Genomic DNA, 24,034 nt, shown 5'->3' with positions numbered 1-24,034 from the left:
GACTAGTACCACATGGACAGACTGACTAGTACCACATGGACAGACTGACTAGTACCACATGGACAGACTGACTAGTACCACATGGACAGACTGACTACCACCACATCGACAGACTGACTACCACCACATGGACAGACTGACTACCACCACATGGACAGACTGACTACCACCACATGGACAGACTGACTAGTACCACATGGACAGACTGACTAGTACCACATGGACAGACTGACTAGTACCACATGGACAGACTGACTAGTACCACATGGACAGACTGACTAGTACCACATGGACAGACTGACTAGTACCACATGGACAGACTGACTAGTACCACATGGTCAGACTGACTACTACCACATGGACAGACTGACTACTACCACATGGACAGACTGACTACTACCACATGGACAGACTGACTACTACCACATGGACAGACTGACTACTACCACATGGACAGACTGACTACTACCACATGGACAGACTGACTACTACCACATGGACAGACTGACTAGTACCACATGGACAGACAGACTACTATCACATGGACAGACTGACTAGTACCACATGGACAGACTGACTAGTACCACATGGACAGACTGACTACCACCACATGGACAGACTGACTACCACCACATGGACAGACTGACTACCACCACATGGACAGACTGACTACCACCACATGGACAGACTGACTAGTACCACATGGACAGACTGACTAGTACCACATGGACAGACTGACTACCACCACATGGAAAGACTGACTAGTACCACATGGACAGACTGACTAGTACCACATGGACAGACTGACTAGTACCACATGGACAGACTGACTAGTACCACATGGACAGACTGACTAGTACCACATGGACAGACTGACTACCACCACATGGACAGACTGACTACCACCACATGGACAGACTGACTACCACCACATGGACAGACTGACTACCACCACATGGACAGACTGACTACCACCACATGGACAGACTGACTACCACCACATGGACAGACTGACTACCACCACATGGACAGACTGACTACCACCACATGGACAGACTGACTAGTACCACATGGACAGACTGACTAGTACCACATGGACAGACTGACTAGTACCACATGGACAGACTGACTAGTACCACATGGACAGACTGACTAGTACCACATGGTCAGACTGACTACTACCACATGGACAGACTGACTACTACCACATGGACAGACTGACTACTACCACATGGACAGACTGACTACTACCACATGGACAGACTGACTAGTACCACATGGTCAGACTGACTACTACCACATGGACAGACTGACTACTACCACATGGACAGACTGACTAGTACCACATGGACAGACTGACTAGTACCACATGGACAGACTGACTAGTACCACATGGACAGACTGACTACCACCACATGGACAGACTGACTAGTACCACATGGACAGACTGACAGACTGACTAGTACCACATGGACAGACTGACTAGTACCACATGGTCAGACTGACTAGTACCACATGGACAGACTGACTACTACCACATGGACAGACTGACTACTACCACATGGACAGACTGACTACTACCACATGGACAGACTGACTAGTACCACATGGTCAGACTGACTACTACCACATGGACAGACTGACTACTACCACATGGACAGACTGACTAGTACCACATGGACAGACTGACTAGTACCACATGGACAGACTGACTAGTACCACATGGACAGACTGACTACCACCACATGGACAGACTGACTAGTACCACATGGACAGACTGACAGACTGACTAGTACCACATGGACAGACTGACTAGTACCACATGGTCAGACTGACTAGTACCACATGGACAGACTGACTAGTACCACATGGTCAGACTGACTAGTACCACATGGACAGACAGACTAATACCACATGGACAGACAGACTAGTACCACATGGACAGACAGACTAGTACCACATGGACAGACTGACTACCACCACATGGACAGACTGACAGACTGACTAGTACCACATGGACAGACTGACTAGTACCACATGGACAGACTGACTAGTACCACATGGACAGACTGACTAGTACCACATGGACAGACTGACTAGTACCACATGGACAGACTGACTAGTACCACATGGACAGACTGACTAGTACCACATGGACAGACTGACTAGTACCACATGGACAGACTGACTACTACCACATGGTCAGACTGACTACTATCACATGGACAGACTGACTACCACCACATGGACAGACTGACTACTACCACATGGACAGACTGACTACTACCACATGGACAGACTGACTAGTACCACATGGACAGACTGACTAGTACCACATGGACAGACTGACTAGTACCACATGGACAGACTGACTAGTACCACATGGACAGACAGACTACTATCACATGGACTGACTGACTACTACCACATGGACAGACTGACTACTACCACATGGACAGACTGACTACTACCACATGGACAGACTGACTACTACCACATGGTCAGACTGACTAGTACCACATGGTCAGACTGACTAGTACCACATGGTCAGACTGACTAGTACCACATGGACAGACTGACTAGTACCACATGGACAGACTGACTACCACCACATGGACAGACTGACTAGTACCACATGGACAGACTGACTAGTACCACATGGACAGACTGACTACCACCACATGGACAGACTGACTAGTACCACATGGACAGACTGACTAGTACCACATGGACAGACTGACTACCACCACATGGACAGACTGACTAGTACCACATGGACAGACTGACAGACTGACTAGTACCACATGGACAGACTGACTAGTACCACATGGTCAGACTGACTAGTACCACATGGACAGACTGACTAGTACCACATGGACAGACTGACTAGTACCACATGGACAGACTGACTAGTACCACATGGACAGACTGACTACCACCACATGGACAGACTGACAGACTGACTAGTACCACATGGACAGACTGACTAGTACCACATGGACAGACTGACTAGTACCACATGGACAGACTGACTAGTACCACATGGACAGACTGACTAGTACCACATGGACAGACTGACTACTACCACATGGTCAGACTGACTACTATCACATGGACAGACTGACTACCACCACATGGACAGACTGACTACTACCACATGGACAGACTGACTACTACCACATGGACAGACTGACTAGTACCACATGGACAGACTGACTAGTACCACATGGACAGACTGACTAGTACCACATGGACAGACTGACTAGTACCACATGGACAGACTGACTAGTACCACATGGACAGACTGACTACTACCACATGGTCAGACTGACTACTATCACATGGACAGACTGACTACCACCACATGGACAGACTGACTACTACCACATGGACAGACTGACTACTACCACATGGACAGACTGACTAGTACCACATGGACAGACTGACTAGTACCACATGGACAGACTGACTATTACCACATGGACAGACTGACTAGTACCACATGGACAGACAGACTACTATCACATGGACTGACTGACTACTACCACATGGACAGACTGACTACTACCACATGGACAGACTGACTACTACCACATGGACAGACTGACTACTACCACATGGTCAGACTGACTAGTACCACATGGTCAGACTGACTAGTACCACATGGTCAGACTGACTAGTACCACATGGACAGACTGACTAGTACCACATGGACAGACTGACTACCACCACATGGACAGACTGACTAGTACCACATGGACAGACTGACTAGTACCACATGGACAGACTGACTACCACCACATGGACAGACTGACTAGTACCACATGGACAGACTGACTAGTACCACATGGACAGACTGACTACCACCACATGGACAGACTGACTAGTACCACATGGACAGACTGACAGACTGACTAGTACCACATGGACAGACTGACTAGTACCACATGGTCAGACTGACTAGTACCACATGGACAGACTGACTAGTACCACATGGACAGACTGACTAGTACCACATGGACAGACAGACTAGTACCACATGGACAGACTGACTACCACCACATGGACAGACTGACTATCACCACATGGACAGACTGACAGACTGACTAGTACCACATGGACAGACTGACTAGTACCACATGGACAGACTGACTAGTACCACATGGACAGACAGACTAGTACCACATGGACAGACTGACTACCACCACATGGACAGACTGACTACCACCACATGGACAGACTGACTAGTACCACATGGACAGACTGACTAGTACCACATGGACAGACTGACTAGTACCACATGGACAGACTGAGTAGTACCACATGGACAGACTGACTAGTACCACATGGACAGACTGACTAGTACCACATGGACAGACTGACTAGTACCACATGGAAAGACAGACTAGTACCACATGGACAGACTGACTACCACCACATGGACAGACTGACTACCACCACATGGACAGACTGACAGACTGACTAGTACCACATGGACAGACTGACTAGTACCACATGGACAGACTGACTAGTACCACATGGACAGACTGACTAGTACCACATGGACAGACTGACTAGTACCACATGGACAGACTGACTAGTACCACATGGACTGACTGACTACTACCACATGGTCAGACTGACTAGTACCACATGGACAGACAGACTAGTACCACATGGTCAGACTGACTAGTATCACATGGACAGACAGACTACTACCACATGGACAGACTGACTAGTACCACATGGACAGACTGACTAGTACCACATGGACAGACTGACTAGTACCACATGGACAGACTGACTACCACCACATGGACAGACTGACTAGTACCACATGGACAGACTGACTAGTACCACATGGTCAGACTGACTAGTACCACATGGTCAGACTGACTACCACCACATGGACAGACTGACTACCACCACATGGACAGACTGACTACCACCACATGGACAGACTGACTACCACCACATGGACAGACTGACTACCACCACATGGACAGACTGACTACCACCACATGGACAGACTGACTAGTACCACATGGACAGACTGACTAGTACCACATGGACAGACTGACTAGTACCACATGGACAGACTGACTAGTACCACATGGACAGACTGACTAGTACCACATGGACAGACTGACTACCACCACATGGACAGACTGACTACCACCAGATGGACAGACTGACTACCACCACATGGACAGACTGACTACCACCACATGGACAGACTGACTACCACCACATGGACAGACTGACTAGTACCACATGGACAGACTGACTAGTACCACATGGACAGACTGACTAGTACCACATGGACAGACTGACTAGAACCACATGGACAGACTGACTAGTACCACATGGACAGACTGACTAGTACCACATGGACAGACTGACTGCCACCACATGGACAGACTGACTACCACCACATGGACAGACTGACTAGTACCACATGGACAGACTGACACACTGACTAGTACCACATGGACAGACTGACTAGTACCACATGGACAGACTGACTACCACCACATGGACAGACTGACTACCACCACATGGACAGACTGACTACCACCACATGGACAGACTGACTACCACCACATGGACAGACTGACTACCACCACATGGACAGACTGACTACCACCACATGGACAGACTGACTAGTACCACATGGACAGACTGACTAGTACCACATGGACAGACTGACTAGTACCACATGGACAGACTGACTAGAACCACATGGACAGACTGACTAGTACCACATGGACAGACTGACTAGTACCACATGGACAGACTGACTGCCACCACATGGACAGACTGACTACCACCACATGGACAGACTGACTAGTACCACATGGACAGACTGACACACTGACTAGTACCACATGGACAGACTGACTAGTACCACATGGACAGACTGACTACCACCACATGGACAGACTGACTACCACCACATGGACAGACTGACTACCACCACATGGACAGACTGACTACCACCACATGGACAGACTGACTACCACCACATGGACAGACTGACTACCACCACATGGACAGACTGACTACCACCACATGGACAGACTGACTAGTACCACATGGACAGACTGACTAGTACCACATGGACAGACTGACTAGTACCACATGGACAGACTGACTACCACCACATGGACAGACTGACTACCACCACATGGACAGACTGACTACCACCACATGGACAGACTGACTACCACCACATGGACAGACTGACTACCACCACATGGACAGACTGACTACCACCACATGGACAGACTGACTACCACCACATGGACAGACTGACTACCACCACATGGACAGACTGACTACCACCACATGGACAGACTGACTAGTACCACATGGACAGACTGACTAGTACCACATGGACAGACTGACTAGTACCACATGGACAGACTGACTAGAACCACATGGACAGACTGACTAGTACCACATGGACAGACTGACTAGTACCACATGGACAGACTGACTGCCACCACATGGACAGACTGACTACCACCACATGGACAGACTGACTAGTACCACATGGACAGACTGACACACTGACTAGTACCACATGGACAGACTGACTAGTACCACATGGACAGACTGACTACCACCACATGGACAGACTGACTACCACCACATGGACAGACTGACTACCACCACATGGACAGACTGACTACCACCACATGGACAGACTGACTACCACCACATGGACAGACTGACTACCACCACATGGACAGACTGACTACCACCACATGGACAGACTGACTAGTACCACATGGACAGACTGACTAGTACCACATGGACAGACTGACTAGTACCACATGGACAGACTGACTACCACCACATGGACAGACTGACTACCACCACATGGACAGACTGACTACCACCACATGGACAGACTGACTACCACCACATGGACAGACTGACTACCACCACATGGACAGACTGACTACCACCACATGGACAGACTGACTACCACCACATGGACAGACTGACTACCACCACATGGACAGACTGACTACCACCACATGGACAGACTGACTAGTACCACATGGACAGACTGACTAGTACCACATGGACAGACTGACTAGTACCACATGGACAGACTGACTAGTACCACATGGACAGACTGACTAGTACCACATGGACAGACTGACTAGTACCACATGGACAGACTGACTAGTACCACATGGACAGACTGACAGACTGACTAGTACCACATGGACAGACTGACTAGTACCACATGGACAGACTGACTAGTACCACATGGACAGACTGACTAGTACCACATGGACAGACTGACTAGTACCACATGGACAGACTGACTAGTACCACATGGACAGACTGACTAGTACCACTTGGACAGACTGACTAGTACCACTTGGACAGACTGACTAGTACCACATGGACAGACTGACTAGTACCACATGGACAGACTGACTAGTACCACATGGACAGACTGACTACCACCACATGGACAGACTGACTACCACCACATGGACAGACTGACTAGTACCACATGGACAGACTGACTAGTACCACATGGACAGACTGACTAGTACCACATGGACAGACTGACTAGTACCACATGGACAGACTGACTAGTACCACATGGACAGACTGACTAGTACCACATGGACAGACTGACTAGTACCACATGGACAGACTGACTAGTACCACATGGACAGACTGACTACCACCACATGGACAGACTGACTACCACCACATGGACAGACTGACTAGTACCACATGGACAGACTGACTAGTACCACATGGACAGACTGACTAGTACCACATGGACAGACAGACAACTATCACATGGACAGACAGACTACTACCACATGGACAGACAGACTACTACCACATGGACAGACTGACTAGTACCACATGGACAGACTGACTAGTACCACATGGACAGACTGACTACCACCACATGGACAGACTGACTACCACCACATGGACAGACTGACTAGTACCACATGGACAGACAGACTACTACCACATGGACAGACTGACTAGTACCACATGGACAGACTGACTAGTACCACATGGACAGACTGACTACCACCACATGGACAGACTGACTACCACCACATGGACAGACTGACTAGTACCACATGGACAGACTGACTAGTACCACATGGACAGACTGACTAGTACCACATGGACAGACAGACAACTATCACATGGACAGACAGACTACTACCACATGGACAGACAGACTACTACCACATGGACAGACTGACTAGTACCACATGGACAGACTGACTAGTACCACATGGACAGACTGACTAGTACCACATGGACAGACTGACTAGTACCACATGGACAGACTGACTAGTACCACATGGACAGACTGACAGACTGACTAGTACCACATGGACAGACTGACTACCACCACATGGACAGACTGACTACCACCACATGGACAGACTGACTACCACCACATGGACAGACTGACTACCACCACATGGACAGACTGACTACCACCACATGGACAGACTGACTAGTACCACATGGACAGACTGACTACCACCACATGGACAGACTGACTACCACCACATGAACAGACTGACTACCACCACATGGACAGACTGACTAGTACCACATGGACAGACTGACAGACTGACTAGTACCACATGGACAGACTGACAGACTGACTAGTACCACATGGACAGACTGACTAGTACCACATGGTCAGACTGACTAGTACCACATGGACAGACTGACTACCACCACATGGACAGACTGACTACCACCACATGGACAGACTGACTACCACCACATGGACAGACTGTCTAGTACCACATGGACAGACTGACTACTACCACATGGACAGACTGACTACTACCACATGGACAGACTGACTACTACCACATGGACAGACTGACTACTACCACATGGACAGACTGACTACTATCACATGGACAGACTGACTAGTACCACATGGACAGACTGACTACCACCACATGGACAGACTGACTAGTACCACATGGACAGACTGACTAGTACCACTTTGACAGACTGACTAGTACCACATGGACAGACTGACTAGTACCACATGGACAGACTGACTAGTACCACATGGACAGACTGACTAGTACCACATGGACAGACTGACTACCACCACATGGACAGACTGACTACCACCACATGGACAGACTGACTAGTACCACATTGACAGACTGACTAGTACCACATGGACAGACTGACTAGTACCACATGGACAGACAGACTACTACCACATGGACAGACTGACTACTACCACATGGACAGACTGACTAGTACCACATGGTCAGACTGACTAGTACCACATGGTCAGACTGACTAGTACCACATGGACAGACTGACTAGTACCACATGGACAGACTGACTAGTACCACATGGACAGACTGACTAGTACCACATGGACAGACTGACTAGTACCACATGGACAGACTGACTACTACCACATGGTCAGACTGACTACTACCAGATGGTCAGACTGACTACTACCACATGGACAGACTGACTAGTACCACATGGACAGACTGACTAGTACCACATGGACAGACTGACTAGTACCACATGGACAGACTGACAGACTGACTAGTACCACATGGACAGACTGACTAGTACCACATGGACAGACTGACTAGTACCACATGGACAGACTGACTAGTACCACATGGACAGACTGACTAGTACCACATGGACAGACTGACAGACTGACTAGTACCACATGGACAGACTGACAGACTGACTAGTACCACATGGACAGACTGACTAGTACCACATGGACAGACTGACTAGTACCACATGGACAGACTGACTAGTACCACATGGACAGACTGACTAGTACCACATGGACAGACTGACAGACTGACTAGTACCACATGGACAGACTGACAGACTGACTAGTACCACATGGACAGACTGACTAGTACCACATGGACAGACTGACTAGTACCACATGGACAGACTGACAGACTGACTAGTACCACATGGACAGACTGACAGACTGACTAGTACCACATGGACAGACTGACTAGTACCACATGGACAGACTGACTAGTACCACATGGACAGACTGACTAGTACCACATGGACAGACTGACAGACTGACTAGTACCACATGGACAGACTGACAGACTGACTAGTACCACATGGACAGACTGACTAGTACCACATGGACAGACTGACTAGTACCACATGGACAGACTGACAGACTGACTAGTACCACATGGACAGACTGACAGACTGACTAGTACCACATGGACAGACTGACTAGTACCACATGGACAGACTGACTACTACCACATGGACAGACTGACTACTACCACATGGACAGACTGACTACTACCACATGGACAGACTGACTACTACCACATGGACAGACTGACTACTATCACATGGACAGACTGACTAGTACCACATGGACAGACTGACTACCACCACATGGACAGACTGACTAGTACCACATGGACAGACTGACTAGTACCACTTTGACAGACTGACTAGTACCACATGGACAGACTGACTAGTACCACATGGACAGACTGACTAGTACCACATGGACAGACTGACTAGTACCACATGGACAGACTGACTACCACCACATGGACAGACTGACTACCACCACATGGACAGACTGACTAGTACCACATTGACAGACTGACTAGTACCACATGGACAGACTGACTAGTACCACATGGACAGACAGACTACTACCACATGGACAGACTGACTACTACCACATGGACAGACTGACTAGTACCACATGGTCAGACTGACTAGTACCACATGGTCAGACTGACTAGTACCACATGGACAGACTGACTAGTACCACATGGACAGACTGACTAGTACCACATGGACAGACTGACTAGTACCACATGGACAGACTGACTAGTACCACATGGACAGACTGACTACTACCACATGGTCAGACTGACTACTACCACATGGTCAGACTGACTACTACCACATGGACAGACTGACTACTACCACATGGACAGACTGACTAGTACCACATGGACAGACTGACTAGTACCACATGGACAGACTGACTAGTACCACATGGACAGACTGACTAGTACCACATGGACAGACTGACTAGTACCACATGGACAGACTGACTACCACCACATGGACAGACTGACTAGTACCACATGGACAGACTGACAGACTGACTAGTACCACATGGACAGACTGACAGACTGACTAGTACCACATGGACAGACTGACTAGTACCACATGGACAGACTGACTAGTACCACATGGACAGACTGACTACTACCACATGGTCAGACTGACTACTACCACATGGTCAGACTGACTACTACCACATGGACAGACTGACTACTACCACATGGACAGACTGACTAGTACCACATGGACAGACTGACTAGTACCACATGGACAGACTGACTAGTACCACATGGACAGACTGACTAGTACCACATGGACAGACTGTCTAGTACCACATGGACAGACTGACTAGTACCACATGGACAGACTGACTACCACCACATGGACAGACTGACTAGTACCACATGGACAGACTGACAGACTGACTAGTACCACATGGACAGACTGACAGACTGACTAGTACCACATGGACAGACTGACTACCACCACATGGACAGACTGACTACCACCACATGGACAGACTGACTACCACCACATGGACAGACTGACTACCACCACATGGACAGACTGACTACCACCACATGGACAGACTGACTACCACCACATGGACAGACTGACTAGTACCACATGGACAGACTGACTACCACCACATGGACAGACTGACTACCACCACATGGACAGACTGACTAGTACCACATGGACAGACTGACTAGTACCACATGGACAGACTGACTACCACCACATGGACAGACTGACTACCACCACATGGACAGACTGACTACCACCACATGGACAGACTGACTACCACCACATGGACAGACTGACTACCACCACATGGACAGACTGACAGACTGACTAGTACCACATGGACAGACTGACTAGTACCACATGGTCAGACTGACTAGTACCACATGGACAGACTGACTACCACCACATGGACAGACTGACTACCACCACATGGACAGACTGACTACCACCACATGGACAGACTGACTAGTACCACATGGACAGACTGACTACTACCACATGGACAGACTGACTACTACCACATGGACAGACTGACTACTACCACATGGACAGACTGACTACTATCACATGGACAGACTGACTAGTACCACATGGACAGACTGACTACCACCACATGGACAGACTGACTACCACCACATGGACAGACTGACTACCACCACATGGACAGACTGACTACCACCACATGGACAGACTGACTAGTACCACATGGACAGACTGACTAGTACCACATGGACAGACTGACTAGTACCACTTTGACAGACTGACTAGTACCACATGGACAGACTGACTAGTACCACATGGACAGACTGACTAGTACCACATGGACAGACTGACTAGTACCACATGGACAGACTGACTAGTACCACATGGACAGACTGACTAGTACCACATGGACAGACTGACTAGTACCACATGGACAGACTGACTACCACCACATGGACAGACTGACAACTATCACATGGACAGACAGACTACTACCACATGGACAGACAGACTACTACCACATGGACAGACTGACTAGTACCACATGGACAGACTGACTAGTACCACATGGACAGACTGACTAGTACCACATGGACAGACTGACAGACTGACTAGTACCACATGGACAGACTGACTAGTACCACATGGACAGACTGACTAGTACCACATGGACAGACTGACTAGTACCACATGGACAGACTGACAGACTGACTAGTACCACATGGACAGACTGACAGACTGACTAGTACCACATGGACAGACTGACTAGTACCACATGGACAGACTGACTAGTACCACATGGACAGACTGACAGACTGACTAGTACCACATGGACAGACTGACAGACTGACTAGTACCACATGGACAGACTGACAGACTGACTAGTACCACATGGACAGACTGACTAGTACCACATGGACAGACTGACTAGTACCACATGGACAGACTGACAGACTGACTAGTACCACATGGACAGACTGACAGACTGACTAGTACCACATGGACAGACTGACTAGTACCACATGGACAGACTGACTAGTACCACATGGACAGACTGACAGACTGACTAGTACCACATGGACAGACTGACAGACTGACTAGTACCACATGGACAGACTGACTAGTACCACATGGACAGACTGACTAGTACCACATGGACAGACTGACTAGTACCACATGGACAGACTGACAGACTGACTAGTACCACATGGACAGACTGACAGACTGACTAGTACCACATGGACAGACTGACTAGTACCACATGGACAGACTGACTAGTACCACATGGACAGACTGACTAGTACCACATGGACAGACTGACAGACTGACTAGTACCACATGGACAGAGTGACTAGTACCACATGGACAGACTGACTAGTACCACATGGACAGACTGACTAGTACCACATGGACAGACTGACAGACTGACTAGTACCACATGGACAGACTGACAGACTGACTAGTACCACATGGACAGACTGACTAGTACCACATGGACAGACTGACTAGTACCACATGGACAGACTGACTAGTACCACATGGACAGACTGACAGACTGACTAGTACCACATGGACAGACTGACTAGTACCACATGGACAGACTGACTAGTACCACATGGACAGACTGACAGACTGACTAGTACCACATGGACAGACTGACAGACTGACTAGTACCACATGGACAGACTGACTAGTACCACATGGACAGACTGACTACCACCACATGGACAGACTGACTACCACCACATGGACAGACTGACTACCACCACATGGACAGACTGACTACCACCACATGGACAGACTGACTAGTACCACATGGACAGACTGACTAGTACCACATGGACAGACTGACTAGTACCACATGGACAGACTGACTAGTACCACATGGACAGACTGACTAGTACCACATGGACAGACTGACTAGTACCACATGGACAGACTGACTAGTACCACATGGACAGATTGACTACTACCACATGGACAGACTGACTACTACCACATGGACAGACTGACTACTACCACATGGTCAGACTGACTACTACCACATGGACAGACTGACTACTACCACATGGACAGACTGACTACTACCACATGGACAGACTGACTACTATTACATGGACAGACTGACTAGTACCACATGGACAGACTGACTAGTACCACATGGACAGACAGACAACTATCACATGGACAGACAGACTACTATCACATGGACAGACTGACTAGTACCACATGGACAGACTGACTAGTACCACATGTTCAGACTGACTACTACCACATGGTCAGACTGACTACTACCACATGGACAGACTGACTACTACCACATGGACAGACTGACTACTATCACATGGACAGACTGACTAGTACCACATGGACAGACTGACTAGTACCACATGGACAGAATGACTAGTACCACATGGACAGACAGACAACTATCACATGGACAGACAGACTACTATCACATGGACAGACTGACTAGTACCACATGGACAGACTGACTAGTACCACATGTTCAGACTGACTACTACCACATGTTCAGACTGACTACTACCACATGGACAGACTGACTACTACCACATGGACAGACTGACTACTACCACATGGACAGACTGACTAGTACCACATGGACAGACTGACTAGTACCACATGGACAGACTGACTAGTACCACATGGACAGACTGACTAGTACCACATGGACAGACTGACTAGTACCACATGTTCAGACTGACTACTACCACATGGTCAGACTGACTACTACCACATGGACAGACTGACTACTACCACATGGACAGACTGACTACTACCACATGGACAGACTGAGTAGTACCACATGGACAGACTGACTAGTACCACATGGACAGACTGACTAGTACCACATGGACAGACTGACTACCACCACATGGACAGACTGACTACCACCACATGGACAGACTGACTAGTACCACATGGACAGACTGACTAGTACCACATGGACAGACTGACTAGTACCACATGGACAGACTGACTAGTACCACATGGACAGACTTCATTCGTGTGTTTGTGGGGAGCATGCTGTTTATTTAGTCAGGCATTGCCCACATTATTCTGACATATTTTAGAATGTTAATTATGTGAACATCAATGCATAATGCCATTGGGTAGTTAAATAAAATACACATTATTGTTAGTGGTAGGCTAATGCATATGTTTTTAGCATACATTTTGGGGGGATTTTTTATCCTATAGGCTATTACAACAATTAACCTTAAAATGTCGGTCCTTGAAAATTACAATCAAGTGCTTGAAAAGTCCTTAAGTCCTTGAATTTGACTTGCCAATGTCTATATGAACTCTGTGACTTGCTCAGCCAGCAAATGAAAGATAAAATAATCTGCTATTTAAATTATGCACGCATCATTCAGTTTCCTGTCATATCGTCAGATCTTATCCCCTGGACAGTAAATTTCAGTTGGAGCTGGCCCAGTCTGCCACTGGTAAATTATACTTGAATGTTGAACCCTGTGTGTGCGGTGCACGTTGGTCCTATATGTCTACCACTTTGTGTAGCCGTTAGCGATGCTAATGTATTCAGGTAGACGGAAAGACAATTAAAAAATATCCTATGCCTACCTGGCAGAATCGTGATTATTTGCATCAATGCATTGGCCATTTTGTTTTGAAAACTCCCCATCACAACTGCACTACAGAAACACTGCTAGACAAACAAGGCTGTCTGGCTGGTGGCACTAGAATTAAAGGGTAACTACACACAAACATTCAGATTTCCCCAGATTTCCCCTGATGTGGTTTCAACATTGTTGTGGAATTAGAACATTCAATTATGTTTTTCTATTGAAAAGTGTGATTTTGAGTGAGAGAACCTGAAAATAATGGGGAAATCAGACCTCCCCACGTTTTTGTTTTGTTGTCGTGGTATCTCTTTTCTTTGCTGTTACAGTAAATAAATCTAAATCAATGTAAGAACACAGGGGAATGCTAATTTAACAGATGGCTAGTCATTATTAGCCTGGTTATATTATGGGACACAGGCCAGGTCATTATAAATTATCACATTTAACTGAGGGAACATGTGGTTACTATCACTGTTGTGTTTGTCTCACCTAGCTACCTTAAGATGGATGCATTAACAAGTTGCTCTGGATAGTGACCATACTATTCCCTTAAAGCCACACAGTGTAAAATACATGGGTCATGTAAACAATAGAGCACATGCATCACATGCTAAGAGCACTTGACTGGAAGTCTCTCTGGATAAGAGCGTCTGCTAAATGATTAAAATTACAAATGTAAGTGGAGATTTCATTCAGGTTTCCCTGTTTAACCACTTTGTTTGTCTTTGGCAGAAGAGAGACCCGACTCAGAGGAACCAGACACGTCTGAACCAGCGAGACGACACCACTGTTCACAGTGTGGAAAGAGTTATACCCGTTTATGGAGCCTGAAAAACCATAAGAGAACACATGCAGGGAAGAAGCCTTATCATTGCTCTCAGTGTGGAAAGAGTTTTACACGGTTAGGGAGCCTTGAAATACATAAAAGAATACACACAGGAGACAAGCCTTACCAATGCTTCCAGTGTGGAAAGAGATTTATCCAGTCAACACATTTGAACGAGCATAAGAGAATACACACAGGGGAAAAACCATTCCAATGCTCTCAGTGTGGAAGGACATTTTCCCGATCAGGGGACCTGAAATCCCATGAAAGAATTCACACAGGGGAAAAGCCTTATCACTGTTCCCATTGTAAAAGTCGTTTTAGCTGGTCAGGGCAACTGAATGAGCATGAGAGAACACACACAGGAGTGAAGCCTTACCACTGCTCCCAGTGTGGAAAGAGTTTTACACGGTTGGGGTCCCTTAAATCACATAAGATATATACACACACACAGAAGACAAGCCCTATCACTACTCCCAGTGTGAAAATAAGTATTTATCATTAGGGGACATGAAAAAGCATGAGAGAAAACACTCTGTAGAGAGGCCTTTCCAATGCTCTCAGTGTGGAATGGGATTTATCCAGTCATGGCATCTGAAAGCGCACAAGAGAATACACACGAGAGAAGCCATTCCAATGCTTGCAGTGTGGAAAGAGTTATACCCAGTAAGGGAATTTAGAAACGCATGACATGACACACAAAATGGCGAAATGTAGATTTCCGCCTAAATAGACATACAAAAGTAACTGCTATTCATGTGGAATTACATGAATCTGACATCCAAACACTTTGTATATTTGGAAAGAAGACATCTGGGAGATTATGCGGAAATTATCAGAAGATAGATAGGAGTTACATAGTTCAGAATTCACAAGATCAAGCACACACAAAATACACATTTTATTTTTTTTGGCCACCTGCGCAAGAGATCCATGGAGGGCATTACTTCACCAGTTCTCCGACCATGTATTACTATTATGTGATTAGCCTAGTTGGTGTTGTAATGTTAACTCCCATGAGAGGAATTATGGTGTTATTTTTCTATCATTGTAAATTGTGTATAGAGATTGAGCTGACATGTATTATTTAATGTATATTGTTTATTGGATTTACATTGCAATAATGCTCTCTTTCATCCTGTTTCCCTCTGTACACAGACCACTTGTATACTCTGGTTCATCATTAAAACTCCTACTGTAGACTGATCTTCTGTGCCTGTTATCACTCTTTGACCGGGTGCTCAAAGCCTCTCAAAGCACATGGCTACTTAGAAACCTCTTAAGGATGGGCCCCCTTTTTTTAAATTATCACCTAAAATGACATACCCAAATCTAACTGCCTGTAGCTCAGGCCCTGAAGTAAGGATATGCATTTTTTTGGTACCATTTGAAACACTTTGAAGTTTGTGGAAATGTAACAGGAATGTAGGAGAATATAACACATTTTATCTGGTAAAACATAATACAAATACCATCTTTGAAATGCAAGAGAAAGGCCATTCCAGCCCAGGTGCAATTTAGATATTGGCCACTAGATGGCAGCAGCTTATGTGCAAAGTTTTAGTCTGATCCAATGAACCATTGCATTTCTGTTAAAAATGTTGTATCAAGACTGCCAAAATGTGCTTAGTTTGTTTATTAATAACTTTTCATGTTCAAAACTGTGCACTCTCCTCAAACAATAGCATCATATTATTTCACTGTAATAGCTACTGTAAATTGGACAGTGCCGTTAGATTAACAAGAAAGCTTTCTGACACTATCAGATATGTCTATGTCCTGGGAAATGTTCTTGTTACTTACAACCTCATGCTAATCGCATTAGCCTACGTTAAATCAACCGTCCCGCAGGGTACCCACCAATCCTGAAGTTAATATGCATATGTGGTGATAGGGCGCCTGGAGCATTGATTGATTGGTGTTACACCATCAAGAGCAGTTTGAAGAAAGTGCATCTGGGCCACTGACCTGTGGACAGAAATGTCTATTCTTGCAAAAGGTAAGCTATTCATGCCTTATATTGTTTTACCTATGTGTTATAGCTACTGCTGTTGAAAAAAACATTAGCTCTACAAAGAATTTGAGTTTTCACTGGATGTATTGATAAGTCATGTTTGATTTGTATATGTATATTTTAATGTCTATAAAATATTTTTTACAGGTTCATCACGATCCTGTCTGTCTTTGCTATACAGTCATTTTATTGAACTATGTAAATAAAATGTTCATGTGCTCATAAAACATGCATTTTGCTTGGGAACGGACCGATGTTAGCCTGGTGTCCTGCCTCAGGACTGCTTACCATGGGTTAACCTACCAGTAGTCTTATAGACTACAGACAATATAGCTCTGAGGGTCCTCAACACACACAAGCCTCTACACCGCGCTCAAGGTCTCGGTCCAGGTAGAGGGGAACAGGGAACTATTTACAATAAAAACATCCGACCACCTTCACCTCGCCCCTTAGTGTCCTTCATTTCCACCAGCCACTGGGCCACGGTCTTACCCCCCCAGCAACAGAGCCCCGTCTCCCGCCGCTTCGGCAACCCGCATTTGGAGCAGACGTACTGCTCGTATTGCCGTTTCTTCCCGGCTGTCCCCTCCTCTTTGTCCTCCGCCAAGCAGTTGTCCTTGGCACTGGAGGAGGTAAAGAGGAGCCCCTCTGTTGTCCTTGGGCTTGCAGGGTTTGGGAGGGGCCAGAAAGTGCGGGGGTTGTTGCTCCAGGTGGGCTGGCAGAATGGGAAGGCCGTCCTTGCTGGGTGGTCTGGCGTGGGACCGGGGGAGGGCGGCGTAGGGAAAGGGAAGAGTGCCTGGATTCCCTCCCGCTAGTAGTGGAGGGGCTGGGCGGTGACACTGGGGGCAGGAGCGAGCCCCAATCCCTGCTGCAGCACTATCCTCGCCCTCTCCTTCTGACGCCAGGAGTAGCTGAAACAGGGAGAGAAAACAAACACATTATTTTTATTTCTTTGCCAACTAAGCACAATTCCCTCATATATTCACCGGGTATCATCAATGTCTGTCAGAAAAATATTTCAGATCATCAATTTCTGTCAGAAAAATATTTTATAGCCAATGCTAACTTGCCTGCACACAACATGCGGCACACTATACTATAGCTACAGTAGCTAGCGATCTACAGACGTTAAATTACACAGTTCGGTTAGCCCCTGAAATCAAACAATTCAGTTGGCTAGACGTGTTATAGTCATATTTCATCACATTTATAGTCATTGATGTTAACCTGTTGGGGGTAGGGGGCAGTATTTGCACGGCCGGATAAAAAACGTAATCTGGTTATTACTACTGCCCAGAAACTAGAATATGAAGGTCAGTTTGAACCCTGTTTGACCCCAACCATGACCAGAACCATCAGAGGGGTTGTGTTCTATATATGAGGGCCTCTCTTAGGTTTGTATTGTGCTTGCTTTGGCAGCACATATACTAAAATTGGATCGATACAGAGAAGATTAGCATGGCCCCTGCGAAAGGATCTTAGGCCAACTTTATTCAAATTTTTGAAATTAATTGGGGAGTTAGGCAAGGTTGCAGACTGAGTTCACCTTTTTTCAAAATGTACAAATTAATTGGGGAGCGAGACAAGGTTGCACTCTGAGTCCAACTTTACTCAATATATACAAATGAATTGGAGAGGGAGACAGGGTTTCAATCTTAGTCCAGCTCTATTAAACATAACAAACTTGAATGTCACAACATTTTAAACAGACATCAAAGTTAGTCTCTCTCTCTCTCTCTCTCTCTCTCTCTCTCTCTCTCTACTAATTGGGGAGTTAGTTATAAGTATCTTTTGCCAGGCCATGTTGCAGAAAATGGGGGAAGGGTGGGAAGTGGTTGGGGCAGAGGAACAAAGACTTGGGGAGGAGCAACTTAAATGTCACAACATTTTAAACAGACATCAAAGTTAGCTCTCTCTCTCTCTCTCTCTCTCTCTCTCTCTCTCTCTCTCTCTCTCTCTCTCTCTCTCTCTCTCTCTCTCTCTCTCTCTCTCTCTCTCTCTCTCTCTCTCTCTCTCTCTCTCTCTCTACTAATTGGGGAGTTAGTTATAAGTATCTTTTGCCAGGCCATGTTGCTGAAAATGGGGGAAGGGTGGGAAGTGGTCGGGGCAGAGGAACAAAGACTTGGGGAGGAGCAAGTTAAAGCAGCAGGTGAGGGGTTAGAGACCAAGAGCCCTGAATCATAAAAGGCTTAGGGTAGTTTTTGAGAGTCTGAAGGTCAGTTTGAACCCTGTTTGACCCCAACCATGACCAGAACCATCAGAGGGGTTGTGTTCTATATATGAGGGCCTCTCTTAGGTTTGTATTGTGCTTGCTTTGGCAGCACATATACTAAAATTGGATCGATACAGAGAAGATTAGCATGGCCCCTGCGAAAGGATGACACGCAAATCCGTGAAGCGCTCCTTATTTTCCTCACACTTATTTTCGAGACACAGAGCAATTGGAACCAAACAGAGAAGATTGGCCGGTAGTGATGGGGGAAATCAATTGCCAATTCTTCTCAGTCTAAGGAGGTGGGGAAATGCTGGGTGAGAGATAGACATTCGTGAAGCGGTCCTTATTGGGGAGTGAGACAAGCTTGCAGTCTTAGGCCAACTTTATTCAAAATTTTGAAATTAATTGGGGAGTTAGGCAAGGTTGCAGACTGAGTTCACCTTTTTTCAAAATGTACAAATTAATTGGGGAGCGAGACAAGGTTGCACTCTGAGTCCAACTTTACTCAATATATACAAATGAATTGGAGAGGGAGACAGGGTTTCAATCTTAGTCCAGCTCTATTAAACATAACAAACTTGAATGTCACAACATTTTAAACAGACATCAAAGCTATCTCTCTCTCTCTCTCTCTCTCTCTCTCTCTCTCTCTCTCTCTCTCTCTCTACTAATTGGGGAGTTAGTTATAAGTATCTTTTTGCCAGGCCATGTTGCTGAAAATGGGGGAAGGGTGGGAAGTGGTCGGGGCAGAGGAACAAAGACTTGGGGAGGAGCAACTTAAAGCAGCAGGTGAGGGGTTAGTGACCAAGAGCCCTGAATCATAAAAGGCTTAGGGTAGTTTTTGAGAGTCTGAAGGTCAGTTTGAACCCTGTTTGACCCCAACCATGACCAGAACCATCAGAGGGGGTTGTGTTTCTATATATGAGGGCCTCTCTTAGGTTTGTATTGTGCTTGCTTTGGCAGCACATATACTAAAATTGGATCGATACAGAGAAGATTAGCATGGCCCCTGCCGAAAGGATGACACGCAAATCCGTGAAGCGCTCCTTATTTTCCTCACACTTATTTTCGAGACACAGAGCAATTGGAACCAAACAGAGAAGATTGGCCGGTAGTGATGGGGGAAATCAATTGCCAATTCTTCTCAGTCTAAGGAGGTGGGGAAATGCTGGGTGAGAGATAGACATTCGTGAAGCGGTCCTTATTGGGGAGTGAGACAAGCTTGCAGTCTTAGGCCAACTTTATTCAACATTTTTGAAATTAATTGGGGAGTTAGGCAAGGTTGCAGACTGAGTTCACCTTTTTTCAAAATGTACAAATTAATTGGGGGAGCGAGACAAGGTTGCACTCTGAGTCCAACTTTACTCAATATATACAAATGAATTGGAGAGGGAGACAGGGTTTCAATCTTAGTCCAGCTCTATTAAACATAACAAACTTGAATGTCACAACATTTTTAAACAGACATCAAAGTTAGTCTCTCTCTCTCTTCTCTCTCTCTCTCTCTCTCTCTCTCTCTACTAATTGGGGAGTTAGTTATAAGTATCTTTTGCCAGGCCATGTTGCAGAAAAATGGGGGAAGGGTGGGAAGTGGTTGGGGCAGAGGAACAAAGACTTGGGGAGGAGCAACTTAAATGTCACAACATTTTAAACAGACATCAAAGTTAGTCTCTCTCTCTCTCTCTCTCTCTCTCTCTCTCTCTCTCTCTCTCTCTCTCTCTCTCTCTCTCTCTCTCTCTCTCTCTCTCTCTCTCTCTCTCTCTCTCTCTCTCTCTCTCTCTCTCTCTCTACTAATTGGGGAGTTAGTTATAAGTATCTTTTGCCAGGCCATGTTGCTGAAAATGGGGGAAGGGTGGGAAGTGGTCGGGGCAGAGGAACAAAGACTTGGGGAGGAGCAAGTTAAAGCAGCAGGTGAGGGGTTAGAGACCAAGAGCCCTGAATCATAAAAGGCTTAGGGTAGTTTTTGAGAGTCTGAAGGTCAGTTTGAACCCTGTTTGACCCCAACCATGACCAGAACCATCAGAGGGGTTGTGTTCTATATATGAGGGCCTCTCTTAGGTTTGTATTGTGCTTGCTTTGGCAGCACATATACTAAAATTGGATCGATACAGAGAAGATTAGCATGGCCCCTGCGAAAGGATGACACGCAAATCCGTGAAGCGCTCCTTATTTTCCTCACACTTATTTTCGAGACACAGAGCAATTGGAACCAAACAGAGAAGATTGGCCGGTAGTGATGGGGGAAATCAATTGCCAATTCTTCTCAGTCTAAGGAGGTGGGGAAATGCTGGGTGAGAGATAGACATTCGTGAAGCGGTCCTTATTGGGGAGTGAGACAAGCTTGCAGTCTTAGGCCAACTTTATTCAAAATTTTGAAATTAATTGGGGAGTTAGGCAAGGTTGCAGACTGAGTTCACCTTTTTTCAAAATGTACAAATTAATTGGGGAGCGAGACAAGGTTGCACTCTGAGTCCAACTTTACTCAATATATACAAATGAATTGGAGAGGGAGACAGGGTTTCAATCTTAGTCCAGCTCTATTAAACATAACAAACTTGAATGTCACAACATTTTAAACAGACATCAAAGCTAGTCTCTCTCTCTCTCTCTCTCTCTCTCTCTCTCTCTCTCTCTCTCTCTCTCTCTCTCTCTCTCTCTCTCTCTCCTCTCTCTCTCTCTCTCTCTCTCTCTCTCTCTCTCTCTCTCTCTCTCTACTAATTGGGGAGTTAGTTATAAGTATCTTTTGCCAGGCCATGTTGCTGAAAATGGGGGAAGGGTGGGAAGTGGTCGGGGCAGAGGAACAAAGACTTGGGGAGGAGCAACTTAAAGCAGCAGGTGAGGGGTTAGTGACCAAGAGCCCTGAATCATAAAAGGCTTAGGGTAGTTTTTGAGAGTCCTGAAGGTCAGTTTGAACCCTGTTTGACCCCAACCATGACCAGAACCATCAGAGGGGTTGTGTTCTATATATGAGGGCCTCTCTTAGGTTTGTATTGTGCTTGCTTTGGCAGCACATATACTAAAATTGGATCGATACAGAGAAGATTAGCATGGCCCCTGCGAAAGGATGACACGCAAATCCGTGAAGCGCTCCTTATTTTCCTCACACTTATTTTCGAGACACAGAGCAATTGGAACCAAACAGAGAAGATTGGCCGGTAGTGATGGGGGAAGATATTGCCCATTCTTCTCTGTCCAAGGAGGAGGGAAACGGG

General features: G+C 46.4%; 4 non-coding genes and 2 pseudogenes across 5 annotated transcripts in view; all 6 read left to right on the top strand.

The window, feature by feature from the left end:
* The window catches only part of LOC145862647 (uncharacterized), a 60,837-nt pseudogene extending 43,038 nt beyond the window's left edge, over positions 1 to 17,799 (top strand). The window contains exon 2 of the transcript XR_014382219.1: positions 16,500 to 17,799. The product of XR_014382219.1 is annotated as an uncharacterized LOC145862647 (transcript). The remainder of the gene's footprint in view (positions 1 to 16,499) is intronic.
* A 2,211-nt stretch (positions 17,800 to 20,010) lies between these two features.
* Positions 20,011 to 20,110, top strand: LOC123731955 (uncharacterized; annotated as a pseudogene).
* An 802-nt stretch (positions 20,111 to 20,912) lies between these two features.
* Positions 20,913 to 21,019, top strand: LOC123739926 (U6 spliceosomal RNA). Its single transcript, XR_006768032.1, has one exon. It is a non-coding gene; the product is annotated as a U6 spliceosomal RNA (small nuclear RNA).
* A 750-nt stretch (positions 21,020 to 21,769) lies between these two features.
* On the top strand, positions 21,770 to 21,877 carry LOC123739948 (U6 spliceosomal RNA). The gene has a single exon (XR_006768054.2). It is a non-coding gene; the product is annotated as a U6 spliceosomal RNA (small nuclear RNA).
* Positions 21,878 to 22,889: 1,012 nt separating this feature from the next.
* LOC123739959 (U6 spliceosomal RNA) lies at positions 22,890 to 22,996 on the top strand. The gene has a single exon (XR_006768065.1). It is a non-coding gene; the product is annotated as a U6 spliceosomal RNA (small nuclear RNA).
* Positions 22,997 to 23,814: 818 nt separating this feature from the next.
* On the top strand, positions 23,815 to 23,921 carry LOC145864386 (U6 spliceosomal RNA). Its single transcript, XR_014382952.1, has one exon. It is a non-coding gene; the product is annotated as a U6 spliceosomal RNA (small nuclear RNA).
* Positions 23,922 to 24,034: the final 113 nt, after the last annotated feature.

Source organism: Salmo salar, chromosome 02 (genome assembly GCF_965601325.2).
Source record: "Salmo salar chromosome 02, fSalSal1, whole genome shotgun sequence".
Taxonomy (NCBI): Eukaryota; Metazoa; Chordata; class Actinopteri; order Salmoniformes; family Salmonidae; genus Salmo; species Salmo salar.
The sequence above is the reverse complement of the archived record's forward strand: the minus strand, read 5'-3'. Positions and strand labels throughout refer to the sequence as shown.